The 14,505-nt window shown below is 41.2% G+C and overlaps 1 protein-coding gene across 2 annotated transcripts in view; it reads right to left on the bottom strand.

Moving 5' to 3' along the window:
- Positions 1 to 14,505, bottom strand: part of RGS6 (regulator of G-protein signaling 6) — a 553,793-nt gene that overhangs the window by 380,999 nt on the left and 158,289 nt on the right. The window lies entirely within an intron of this gene.

The raw sequence follows: 14,505 nt of genomic DNA, 5'->3' as shown, positions 1-14,505 counted from the left end.
GGCACTTAGGATGTGGATGGCCATTTATTTTCCCCACCAAATCATCATCTGCATGACAAGTAATGTAGAAAGACTTAAAATCTCCAAACCCTGATCAGCATTGTCCCTTCTGCAGTGGGATTATTAAATAGAAACAAGCATTGTATATGAAAAATGTATTGGATGCTATATGCTATTAAACTCATCTTCTAGTGGACTGCCTTGTCTTCCAAAACTCTGATTAACTCTTTGCAAATCTAACAGACCAAAGCAGAATATTTACTGTATATGCGCCTAATGTAATAAAACACATCCACAGCTTCCTACGGTCTGCAAACCCGAAAGGACCAGCAGTGGTTTTGGGAGCAAATTAAGTCTATTCTTGTGAACAACCTTTCCAACCCTACAGAAAAAATAAAATAAAAAACAGGAACAAACAAACCCACCCAACTGTGGAAGGCTTGCAGAGCAAGTCTGGGGGATGACAGAACGTCACATATTCTAAATCAAATACGGAACTTCTCCTCTTACACCTATTTCTATTTCCACTGCAACACCAGCTACTACCACTGCCACAGCTGTAGGGCTGTAGATGTCCCCTGTGCATGGACGCTGAAGAAGGGAGGGAAATATATCCTCAGCACCATCAGTTATATTTGGATTAGTTTTAATTTTATGTGGTCGGTGAGTGGAATGGGCACTAAGATTAGGAGTCAAGACATTGGATTCTATTTCCATGTTTGCCGCTAACCTGCTGTGTGAGCAACAGCAACTCACTTTGCTTCTGGATGTCTTGATCTCCCAGCTGTAACAGGGAAATATTTCTATGTATCTTGATTTATAAACCATTTTAAGATCTTCAGATGAAAAGTGCCACTTAAAAGTGGAGTAGTATTATATTAGAAGCAGGTTTCAGCTTCACTTATCACCTGAACAATGAAAAGAGGAGAATCCTTATTTCCCATTGTTAGAGTAAGAGGCCAATCCTTCTACCCCAACCTGCTCCCTACTAGTAACATTTAATAAGCTGTAAAAATGTTCAGATGCAGGGGGGCAGGAAGAAAGAGAGAGAGAAAGAGAGAGATGGCTGCTAACTATAGTTTCCTAGCTCAGTTTGACATTGTTTAGGCTTCTGGAAAAGCCTAGATCACATTAGGCCTCCAAGGAGATGTGAACACAAGAGCTGTGCTTTCACATATCTGTGCACATGCCCTCTTCAGCTGTTATTTGGCAGGGGGGTGGCAGGTGTGGTATATCTTGGACTAATGAGCTCTTTAACTTAAGTTTTATTGGAGGGGAAGAGATCAGCCTAGGAGATAAGTTCACCCAGCTCTGAAATACCTCCTTGCCTTACTGAATACTGCTCACCCACATACATTTCTTTCCATATCAGGGCATTCAGTTGATAAGTTTGGCAAGTCTCTGATATTATTTCCTCAAACCCAATAACCATATGAGTTTTAGACAGGGTTTGGATAAACATCCAAATGTCTGGAGCCTCATAAACTGAACTCCTAGGCTTTTTTATCATCTTCAGTCTCTAGCACTTATTTGTGAAGAGAAAGACCAAGTCTGCATAGTTTTAGAAATGGGTACATGATTCTATCATTCTCTTGAGGAAAGATTCAGCTACTTTTCTGCTACTTCTCTTGCTGTTATTTACCGATATGCTTTGAGACCTCTGATGTCCTCCTCCTCTAAATAATTTGCACTTCTTTAATTTCTAACGTCTTAAGATCTTCAAAGTGATTTATAAGCAGTTAATAAAGCTCACTGTATCCTGGTGAAGCAAAGAGGTGTTTATCATTCAGTTTGAAAGAACAGTAATTTAAGGACCTCTACTATTTTCAAAAGCACCAACATGACCAAAGAGCACAAAGCCCATTTTCAAAAGACTAAAACTTCTTGGTTCCCGTCCACCAAAGTAACATTTCAAAGTAGGGCTCAGCTTCCCATGTAACTTACTTGTTCTGAAAATTGCACCAGAGAGCTTAAATTACCAGTAAAAAGTCACTCAGTAAGACAGTAAGAGAACTGAAAATAGACTGCAGAGGTGCCAATTCCCTATCTCTGCCTCTATCCTTTAGGGCAGGGTTGTCAAACATACCTTCTGCCCCAGGCTGGATCCAGACCATAAAGATCCCTGTAGGCCAGATCCAGCCTGTGGCATGTGGCAGCAGCAGCAGGTCTGCTCTGATTTGGGGCATGCTGCAGCCTAGGATGGTGACAAGGTCAGTGGCTTAGGAGCTGGGGCCACAGCAGGGACAACAGGCAAAGCACCTAGTGAGCGACTGGGGCTCTATCAGCCCTTGCTCATCTTCCCACTGCTGACTGCCATGCCCACCAGGGCCCAAGGGCCCTAGATTCTGCAACAGGCCCGTCTCCCAGCTTCTGGTAGCCCAGCAGTGGGACAGAGCAGCTCCATGGGCCAGATCTGGCCTATAGGCCAATCTAAAAGCCAAAACATTTTACTTAAAAAGCTGAAACAGGACACTTGGGCAATTTCAAGCCTATTGTAAAAAATTCAGATCAGGAGATTAATTGAAACTGGCTCTTTCCTGTGAACAACTCAGTTCTGACATACTAGCATTTCCCAACAGAAAAAAATGGCTTATTAGAAAATTCTTGAATAGCTATTCTTAAGAATGTTGCTGCAGCATCAGAGAAAAGGCAGGTAGGGCTAGTGCAGCAGACGGGGAGACTATTCTTTTGGAGTATTGATTTTTAGAGGTGACACTACCAAGAATCACAGCCATATTTCCCTTTTGCAACACAGAGTGAATTACAAAATGTGGTTATGAAAGTTTTCGGCATACTTGGAAAATACCTATCCCATATCTGCTTATAGGCAAACATATCAATTGCCCACGTACAAAGAAAAATGAGTGAAAACCCTTGAAATTAATGAGGTGTTATTGTCTGATGGAGATATGCTGATGTAAGCTACCCTGTGACATTTAAAACATCAGTTTAAACTCTTAACTAATTTCAAGTCCTGATTTTTCTTCGTATTCTCTGTTACTTCCATTCCAATGTTTTTTAGATTTTTTCTGATAAAATTTAACTAACATAGTTTCATATCAGGATATGTTGCAGTTTCCCTGATCCAATCGAAAGACTATGTTGTCCACAAACTGAATTAAGACTAGTCACGGTTTTTTTTTTCCATTTTGCAATAGTAGAGGGCAACAAATTTAGAGACTTCTTTGCACTATTCTTCTTCATATAGAGAACTATATAATACCCCACATTTTATAACCACTTTTTTATCTGAGGCTCTCCAAGCAGTTTACAAACATGAATTAAGCTCCAACATCCATCTGCTGAGCAACATTAACTCCTTTTTAAGATATGAAGAAACTGAGGAGCACAGTTGTAACGCATCTTTTTCAAAGTCATGAGAGAACTCTCTATCCCAGATTCCAGTCCTGATCTCTAACCACTAGATTATGTAGCCTGTAATGAAAAAGGCAGGAGAGAGAGAAACTGATTAAAAGTAAATGCATCTCTTTCCTTTCAAAGGTTTTTAGTCTGCTACCTCTCATCCATTATAGTACATTAATTTTCTCCCTCATAGTTCCACAAGATCAAATAAGGCTGGTAAAAAACCAATTAATCTAAATGAAAGGCCAAGAGATAGCAAATAAAGCATCAACAGGTTGTTTTTTTCTACTTCACTGTGGCAAATGTGGTATATTGTCTGGTGCCTGGTCCTAATACACTTTGCCTCAAATCCAGTTCTTTAGACAAGCAAGAAGCACTTATGAGGCTAAAGTTAGCTACATAAGTGGCACTTAGGCCCAATTATACCAAATTTAAATCCCACTGCCCTCTATGCAGCTCACCTTTCTTTTCTGAACAAACCCAGAAGGGGTATGCTCCAGCCACTTACACTCTGTTGTATCTCTGTTCCACCTAGGAAGGTGTGTTAACTCTGTATCAGTGTCAGTCATAGAAAAAGGAGGACCCTTCTACTTCTTATACCAACACACTAGTAGTTAGTACACTTGCCCAAAGAATGGGACACCCACTTTCTAAGCCTCCCTCACCGGGGGGTAGAATCTACATCTCCCAACTCTGAGCAAAATGCCCCAATTCCTAGGCTATGGGTTAGATACGGCCATAACCACACTCTGTCTCTTTTATTGAAGCTGGCTCACTGCACAGTCAAGAGGGCAAGATGGAAAAAACCACTTAGCACAATAGATTGCTTTAGAGTAGACTGAAAGGTATAGCAAGTCAACACTGAGAAGAGATGGAAGAGAACAGCATAAGCAGACCCTATCAAGGTTAGTCTGGGTCTAAGAGGTGGTATGAGGTTCTCACCATCAAAAGCCTCAAGTTCACTCATGAGAAACCAAAATCTCATAAAATGAGAAACCAAAATCCACAAAACTAGATGGGTGCAACAGAAGTAGATTAAAATATTTTATTTCAATAGCGCAAAGCAAAACAAAAACATTTACAAGGTATAGAGGAACATAGATTCATTCTTCTGCATATCAATCATTTTCCTATAATTCACTGACTGTGTGAAGAGACCTATATAAAATGAAACTGTCCTATCTTGTCATGATTAAAACTGTCTTAGGTCACATCTTATATCCACTTCCAACTTCTGTTTTAAGATGATGCCCTGCCCTGTTTGAAAATTTAAGGCTATTGTATACTTTCCTTTTATTCCTCTCTCCCTTTCTCCTTTTCTCTGTTTAACCAATGATTTTTATATGTTAACTGTCAGAGAACTGGCCAGCCTTAATTAAACATAAAGCTATATTTAGAGTGATGTGTAACATGAAACAATCCTAACACTGCTACTCATTTGACCTGAGGGACTAGTCAACCATCAGGGTCTTGTAGGTTGGTCCAAGTAGGAAGAGGAATTAGGAAGGCAGTCAGATAACTTTAATGCTATTCTCTTTATGTATTAGAACATACAAGTCCTTGCATTCTTGGAATCAAACAACCATAAACGGTTTCCCTTCTCACAGCTTCAAACCACTTTCAACGAACAACCTCACCCAAAAGCAGGATGGAGAGAAGTAACATTTTCTTTGCTTCAGGCTGCAATGCCTTGGGATTTGTAAAACTTCATCTCTTCCCCTTCGCCCCCAGGAGGGGTTACAGCAAACAAGTTAAGAAATACTGCATTAGGAACACAGGGCAGGAAGAGACTTTCTGAATCCTCCCCTCTACTCTCCTACTATCAAAGGAAACTACATTATTTAATCCTGTCCATAAATTTATCAAGTGCTATCTGTGGTGAACCCTATTACGTTTGGGGGGCTTGTAGGGTATTATTAATGTTTTCTTTTATGCTGTAGTACTGATATTGCATGTGTGCTCTCATTGGAAAGCCTATGTTATGCTGTTTCCCTTTATATTGGTGTTATCGTTGTATAGATTATGTCATGCCATTTGTATAGTTCTTTATGATTTTGGACATGGTTTAGACAAGGAACTTAGAGATGCATATTTACGGGCAACTGCAACTGCCATCCATAGACCAGAGACATTATCGGGTTAGGGGCCCTAGGCACTGTCTGCTTGAAATGGGGAAAACAACTGAATAACAGAAAACACATCTGAGAAAAATGGTGCAACAGCTAAAAGAATTCCAGATATCACAGGGAGACCAGAAATGTCTGGAGGATTCTGGTGACTCGTGAGCAATTAAAATAATGTTGATGGGATGGGAGGGATGGGGGCTGGTTTGGAGGCCTTCTAAAGTATAGCTATGATAGAACAGGGTCTTATGGATTTTCTCAAGCTGGAGAAGGGTCCAAGGCCCCAGCAGTCAAGGCTGGTCAAATAAGCAGAAAGGTTGATCTCTAAAAACACTGGTGGATTCTTTAAGAGGGTTAGGGTATAGTCAGATGAGAGAGTAAGAAAAGTTTCTTGTCTTGTTTTTCTGTCTTCAAACCCATGGTCAGGTCTGCTTCTATAATTCTTTTCTCCTACATAATTAATCCTTTTGTTGCTTTGTCTCTTTACTGGTTACCTCTGGAAAAAGTGATCTCTGGGTAAGCAAACATTTCAGGCTAGCTCTCTGTGGAAAGGGGGGCCTAAAATTTATTTTACAACCCGAAGGAGAAGCCACCTAGAGCTGGTAGAGATTCCTTCCACTGCTGCTGTAAGGTCGGGTATAAGAGCAGAGGAGCGGAGGCTTCCGGAAATAAGAAGTTAACTCAGGTCAAACCTCAGTCTGTTCCTTAGGACAAGCAGTGGTACAGCAGAGAGAAAATCAGGGCTGTTGCAGTACTCCATGGGCAAGTTTGTGACAAGATCATAAACAAAGTAGGTTTCTTGCCTCCACTATTTATACTGGAAGGTTGTTTCAGAACCTCACCTTTCCAATAGTTAAATATTGTCTAATTTACAGCCTACACTTTTTCATGACCACCTAATTCCTATTTGTTCTTATTATAACATTATTTTTTAGCTAAAACAGTTCTTTTCTCTCACTGGTGTTTACCCCTTCAGGTATTTATAAAGATTAATCATATAAAGCTCCCAGCCTTCACTTTGCTAAGCTAAACAAACCAAGATCATCTGGTTTTGTGAGAGAAGCTCTCCATTTCCCTATCATCCTAGTATCCTTTCTCTGTACCTGTTTCAGTTTGAATTCATCTTTATAGAATGTGGGTGATCAAAACTGTAAGTGGACTCCCAATGAGGTCTCAAAAGCATCTCATACAATAATAATAACTCCTCCCCATCTCTACTGCAAATACTTCCCCTAATATATTCTAGGATCACAGTTGGCTTGTTCATGCCTGTATCAAATTGGTGGTACATAAGCATTCTGTATTCAGCTAATAAACCCAAGCTTTTCTCCTCTCTCATTTCCAAATGATGACCCTTTGTTTAAAGCAGGATTTATTCTTGATAGTCTCTAAATGCATACACTTGCACTTTGGACTACTGAATTTTATACCATTACCCCCACCAAAAAACCAACAACACTAAAATAAGCAGCCCAAAGTTTGAAACAAGAGAAAAGAGGACTAGGTTCATCTTTTGAACATATTTTACCATGGCTGACTTAACAATGCAATAAACACTCCTATATACTTCAATAAACACTCTTAAAGATAACAATGACAAGGGCCTGGCTGCTCTAATTGTATAGTATGTGTGTAACTACATACAAAGTACTCAAAATATGGCAGCAAGCATATATTGTAGCACTCCTAAAATGGGGAAAGAGCCCTCAGATTGTGTGTGTGTGTGTGCGCGCGCGCGCGTGTGTGTGTGTGTGTGTGTCAATGTGCGCATTGGAATGGTTCAGGATGGGCAGCAGTGGTTAATTGATTTCTAAAAAAGCCTGAGTCTCACATACAGTTTCACACAGCCCTGAAAGCAGACAGCCTGTCTAACACAACACATCCTTGATTTTGAGGGACTGCTGCCACTGCCACTGACGGACGTGTGATGAACACAGAAAGACCAACCAGCAACAGCCACGGATCAAGAGGAGGGAAAAAGAGTACAAAAGCAGAAACTTGAGAGTAACAAAGGGTCCTCCCTTGTCCTGCCCAGGTCCTCTCCCTCCCTGAGAGGGGTCCCTGTCCCCCCATCCCTGCCCCTGGGAAAGGGTTCCCAAGGCCACCATGGACAGAGGGCACACCACTAACCCATCTCATCCACCCCACTGGAGGCGGTGTGTGGGCCTCAGCATCCTACCTCCAGACTGCTGACATCAGATACCTAAGACAGTGCCTCAGAGTGAAGACTAAATCCTGGCCAGATGTATTTTGACTCTGATGACAGCCCTAGGACTTGGTAGATATGTAGAATTGTTTGATTGTTTGTATGGCTTCTTTTTTGTTATTATTACTGTATATTTTTTGTTATTATAATGTATCAATACATTGGCCTATTATAGAATGGAAATGTCATGGTCGGTCTGAGGATGGGTCACCCCCCCCGCCCAGAACAAGGCATCTGGGTCCTAATCCAGAGCCAACAGTCTTCTTCTGAAACTTCACAAATGCCTTACATTAAACCATTTGTCACCAGTTGATAAAGAACACATAATCCCCGAGCAAGCTGGTTTACACCCAGGAAAATTATGCACCATTCCAGTATTAAGTACCACACAGCACGTCAAAGATCGCTTCAAAAAAAGGAATGGCCACTGGTGCTGTATTTGTAAAGCCATCAGCAGCTTATGTAAACTGTAAACCACCAGAGGCTCCTTGCAAAAGTATATATGATAAAAGACTACCACCTACTATGAATTATACAGTCCTTCCTAGAAAATCAATGATTCAATGTCAAATTATGCAAGAAGTGGGGCCAATAGTGAAAACAAAGGGATGGCCTACCTCAAGGAAGCATTTCTGCACCTATGCTATTTAACATCTACACCAACAATCAACCAATTCACCCAGGAACAAGCAGTTTTATTTGTGTACCAAGCTAACAACTCAATAGGTTGTCAGACTATTACATTAAAAATCAACTACGTGCCAATCCAAAAAAAACATAGGTTAATCTCTTCTACCTTCAGAAGTGAGATACTAGTCAGCAACTCAGCCTAACCTGAAATGGAATAACCTTCACCCAATACCTCACCCCTATCTACTCGGGAGTAACGCCAGACCACACATTTTCATATAAATCACATGTAGAAAATACAAAGTACAAAGTTAGTTCCCAGAACAACATATTAAAGCAGCTTACCAATTCCAAATGGGGGACAACCCAACAATGTTACAAACTACTGTAACATCATTATTTGGCAGCTAAATATGCAGCTGAATATATGCCAGGTTTGGGAAAGACTGGCACATGTAAAGAAGCTACACACTGTGCTGAACAAAAGCTGCAGGTGCATTACTGGATGCCTTAAACCAACAAATGTCAACAGTCTCCATCTACTTGCCAGAATCACCCCACCAGACATTAAGAGAACGGTAGCAAGCAAAATACAATGCACCCAGCAGAACGAAGACAAGAGGCACCTGCTACATGGCCTCATTGCAGCTCTGAGTAGACAAAAATCACAGAAAAATTTCCACTGAAACACCAACAGCCAAACAAAAAAAAAAGTGGCAGTCACAATTAGAGATGATCCAGGAAGCAGTTTGGATGAATATCAAACACGCTGAACATCTTCCTGCAGGCACAGAGCTTGTTTGGTCAATGCGGAGGAGCATGAATTGCCTTCAAACAAGGGTTGAGAAATGTTATGCAATTGTGGGGATACTCTAAGGACACAAACACAATATGTAATAATATGTGCTCATGTGTGGACCCAATTTGAACTTGGTTACAGAACATGGAAAAAAAAAGAAAAAGAAGAAAATAGCATTACTCATGCTCTCAAGGTCATCCAATTGTTCTTGTATGTCTTTCTGATCTTCTGTTTGGATAGTGCCTTCCAATTTTGTCTAATCAACAAATTTCCTAAGTAAACACCTACATTTTGAGCTAAGTTGAGTAATAAAAATATTAAATTAGCCTTTTCTCTACTGGCTTTGGGATTTTTATGGTCATGCGGGGGGTGGGGGGTAGTGGATTGGGGTGTGAGGGTTGAATATGTCAATGACTTGACCATAATATTTAGGTGTAACCCCTCTGGAAGAGTTTGTTCCCTTCTACAGTAAAGTTCATAGTTTAAGACATAACTACAGTAAGTTGTGGAATGTCCACACCCACATGGTGACTCCATCTACCATGTGGCTAGTAGATGTCCAATGTCTGGCCACAAGCTATTAGACCTGATCAATAGAATGTATACGTAAGTATGAACAAGTTAAAAAGGAAGAGGAATTTATTAAGCATAAATAGAGAAATATACAGTAAAAGAGTAGATCCTCTGTCCTCAGAGGGAAAGAGATGGGATATGGAAGGGACCTTCTGAAGAATATTAGCTCTTTTTAGTAAAGAAGAGGGCACCAGGTGATTTACTGCTTTCTTATCTCAGCTTTTTTCTGCCACTTATCCTGCTAAAGAAGCAACAAAAAGAGCATTTGCCAACCTGCTGGCTCAGTTCCCTAGCCTGTCAATAACACGTCTAACAGGCTTTCTTTGAATATTATGATTTCCGTATTATTAATGAGAAGCATCAAACTCTTCTATAACCTCAACCAGGGTCACAGTGCTGTGGAAAAGCTCTTCTTTCAGCACCTGGATACATGATAAAACTTCCTTTGATGTTTCCCTTTGAAGTCAAGGCAGAATTAGTTTTCCAGTAGCATTAGAAATGACTCATCTGTTTCTGGTGCCAAATAGGGTTTTCACGCTCCCTTTTCAAACCCAGAGGAAAAATGGAGCTCTTGCTAATTCCACCACAAGTAATATTAAGTATCTTTGGGGTGCCACATCAATTTTTACATTTACATTTACAATCATCTACACAAAGGGATAAAACTACAAGCTGGAGACAGTTACCCTAAGCAAATGATCTAAAGCTTGTTTCTTATTCTTTAACAGTTGGAATGAATGCAATGCTCTTGAAAATAAGGAACTCATGTTTTCCAGATCATGCCTTGAACTTGAAAGGTTGTACTCCTCTGTACTCCTGGAGCGGATGGGCTTTTTGATTATGAACCTGAATCTGAATTTTGGAACTTAGCTCCCTTCCTATTAATATGGGCTAGAAAGCCAGGCACAGTGCATCCATGGACAGATTAGCCAAAGAGATCAGCATTCAATAGCCACTTGGGGCCCACACCACATTGGAGAATGCCAGGGGACACTGCTGTGAAAATACCCCCTACCAGCCTACCTACTACATCCTGGTCTGTGCACAACACAAGCCAAAACATGCCATGTAACCAGCAGTAGAGTGATGGTGGGTGCACCCATGAGTGCCTGAAGAAGCAAAAAACTTTATTTTTGGCATTCTGCCTGCATAGAATGGGAGCAAATGGGCACTGCATGTTATCACACCCATAGTCCGACATAGCGTAGATGTGTCTGAATGGAAACGGAACTCGTTTGAAAACCTGGCCTGATGTTTCCTAAATTATTGCTGTAACATGTCATATTTCTAAATATCAAAAAATGGATTCCTAAATTTTAGAGCTGGATGAACAATTTGGGGAAAATACTCAGAATGATGCAAACTCTCAGCCATTTGTCTTGGAATCCACTGTATGAAAACCAAACACTGCATAGTCACGTTAAGACTGTAGTAACTGCAGAGTCACTAACAACTATTTCTGAGAACTCAGGTGAGGTCTTAAAAGACCAGAAAGGGCAAACTAGTTCCTAATCACCAGTTTCTGGCTCCTGACTCCAATCCAGACTCCAGTCTCACAGTTTTATTTTGGCAACTCCCCATGTCCCAGTCCCTTACAGCTAGTCACAGCCACCTGCTCTGAATGCTCTGGCTAGTGACTCCAGTATGGATCTTTGCTTCCCACTCCTGACCCCCCTGGCTCATGACCCTCCTTCTCTTTCTGTACACCCACATCTCAGTCCCTTACAGAACCCAATCTTCTGACCTTCCTGCTCCTGATCCCTTGACTCAAGGCTTTAGTTTCAAACTTAGCTTCCTGACTCATGACTCTCTAGTGCCCATGTCCCAGCTGTCCCCTGATAAAAGTCCTCTTATGCTACAGAACTGGCACAGTGACATAAACATTTAGAACTCTATTAGAAAATGTTTTAAATTGTAGTTATTTTCCATGGCTTTGTAGAGCTGGAAGACAATATAGGATCTTGTGAATGGTAGCTACATGAGTACATAGTTTTGTGTATGTTAACACAATCTGGGCTACATGTGTGCTTTACTGCAGAGCATCTACATGTGAGCTTTGCTAGATGTCTGCTTTACTGCAGACTAATTAGCTCCACATAAGTGGCACCATTACATGTATGCTGGTATTAGGGCACCGTAAATTAATTAACTGTGCTGTAAGATAGTACTGTTGGGGACAGTACTATCTTATGGCGCAGTTACTTATTGCACTGACGTGCATGTGTAGATAGTGACTCGGGCTGGCTGGGGCATGAGGGTGCAAAAATGTGGGGGCTGCCTGCCACCCAACCCCACACACCAGAACCCTTGTGCCCCAGCTAGCCCTTCTGCCACACAGTGCTGGCACCTGGAGCTTGGGGCTGACCCCCCAGACTTCCTGCCAGCCCAGGGCTACTCTGCCTTGGCTCAAACTGCTGTTGTCCCATGCACAACACCTGTATGCGCTCCCGGGACCACAGCAGTTTGAGCATCTACACATGCCATTAAGGTGCCCTGATAAACCTTGGTGCAAACTGCATCAGAGTTTATCACATTGCCTTAACGGCACATATAGATGCACCATCTAAATAAGAGAAACAGGGTCCTGTGCATTGGAACTGCATTGGTACAGAGTTGTAAAGTTTAAGACATTTTTAGACAATGGTTTTAGCTTGCAGTATACAATTGCTGGGTAGGGTTAATTAAGGCATTAACAGTCTTTGCAGGTCTATAGGGTATGTTGTGGGCTATGCAATATTACTGCTTTAGGTTTGGATTCCAAGGTAACAAACTATTGTAGCCAACCCTCAAATGTCTTCAGGTTTCCCTTCTATTAATAATTTCATGACCATGACATTGTCAACACATGTGCATACCAAGTTAAAGTAATAATGGTGATCAATTCTTATTGCTCTGTATGAAAGCCGATTTCTGCGGAAGCAAAAGGCCTCCCTCCAATCCATTCACCTTCATATACTCATACATATCCTTGCATAAATGGAAAAGTTCAGTAATGGTGTAAATGTAGGTGGGGGGTGAGATTGCCTTCATCTCAGCAAGAATTTACTATCATCAGTAGCAGAGCACAAGAATAATCAGACTAGTTGTTTGATCTGCTACAGTTATTGCAGCGTTCTTCTTGCCCTAAAAGGTTTCTTTAAAGACAGCCATTTCTTCAGCTGCAGAAAGGCTGAAAAACCCCTGCTGCTCTTTCCCTCACACAATAGCTGATAATGAATTGGATTAGAAAAAGACAGTAATCCCAGGAAATGCAGGATTTCTCACCCATGAAGGACGGGTATTATGGTTTCTTTCACAAAGTACTTATGAGCTACTGTAGTGAAAGTCTCTTTTGAAAGTGAACAAAATAATTCTTTTTCTGTGAATGAAGGAAAAATAATTACCATTTATGTGTGAGATAGTCTTCATGCTCTATGGAGTTTAATTCAGTTTATATCAAATTAAACTTCCTGGCTTTAAACATTTTTGGCAGTGGCAGGAAATGACATATGGATGAAAATTTCAATGGTTCTCCAGACACACTCTGCAGACATCCTAAGTAGCTATCTTTTCTCTTGGTTTCACAACTTTAAAGGGTTTTATTTATTTATTTATTCGAAGGTGAACTGGAAAATATAATAACCCTACTAGCTGGATTCGGGCACACGCTACACAAACGTTTAGAGCACAAATCTATAAATGCACCTCACTGCTGACCTGGAATGCTAAGCCTCTCCAAAGAAGAGGATGCAATCATCTCAGCCTTCTTGTGAAATAAATGAAACTGGGCCAGCTTCAGCTGTCTTATAGTCCCATGCATTTCAGTGAGTATGGTAAGATCCCAATGTATGTAAATCAAGACAAAATTTGTTTTATCGCATAATCATTAAATATTGGACGATTAAGTCAAACTTATTTCCACTTACAGCCAAGGCAAAGATTTTGAACTAGGCTGACACCATTCATGCAACCTAATGTATATCACCAAGTCTTTTTTACACTTATTGCAGCTGTCATTAGCATAAAGAATATATGTAAGTAACACACTTCTATTAAGCCATAACTCCAGGGTTCCCTCTGAAAGACTGAACAAATTTGCCAAGTCATTTCAACCATGACTTTTTAGCTTGCTAAGAGGAAATGATGGGAGGTGGGCTAACACTAAAACCCCGTTGGAAGATAAAATGATCTAAAACGCCCTGCAAGTTGGCAATTCTAAAATTGCTTCCTATTGAGCAAATTCATGAAAGTGCTGCAATTGCTGGCAAAGTTGCACTCCATCAAAACAATCTGGACTCAAAATGTACACCCCTGAAAACTACTGTAATTTTCAGACCAGTGTGTGTTTTCACACAACTCCAATTAAAGATACAGTCAGTCTCTATATTGCATGTCTGCAAGATATCTAGATGCCTCCTTAAAACTGGAAACAAATCTAACTCATTACTGAGTGCATCTACACATGCAAACAATCTGGGAGCAATTTACTCTCATGTAAACTTCTGGGCACTTGTCTACATGTGCAGGGGCATGGGAGCAGATTTGCTGCTCCTGGCAGCAGGATGCTCCCGCTCTCTGTGGCCCTGTAATCGGCCCCTGCAGCAGCCAGGGGGAACTCTAGGCTCTCCCTGGGTGATAGTCCAGGGATCTCTTGGCAGAGGTGAGCACATTGCTCCTTGCTCCCCGGAGCTGCCTGCTGCCAGAGCAGGCTCCACTACCGGGGCCCAGACAATGTCTCCCTATCCCAGCAGCAGGGAGATCTCAGCCCCCACTCCACGATCGCAGGGCCAGGGCTGGGAGTTGCTCATCTCCCAGCACCAGCTCCATGATTT

This window comes from Crocodylus porosus, unplaced genomic scaffold, assembly GCF_001723895.1.
Source record: "Crocodylus porosus isolate Cpor-Errol unplaced genomic scaffold, CroPor_comp1, whole genome shotgun sequence".
NCBI lineage: Eukaryota > Metazoa > Chordata > Crocodylia > Crocodylidae > Crocodylus > Crocodylus porosus.
Note: the sequence above shows the minus strand (reverse complement) of the source record. Positions and strands in the feature narration are given on the sequence as shown.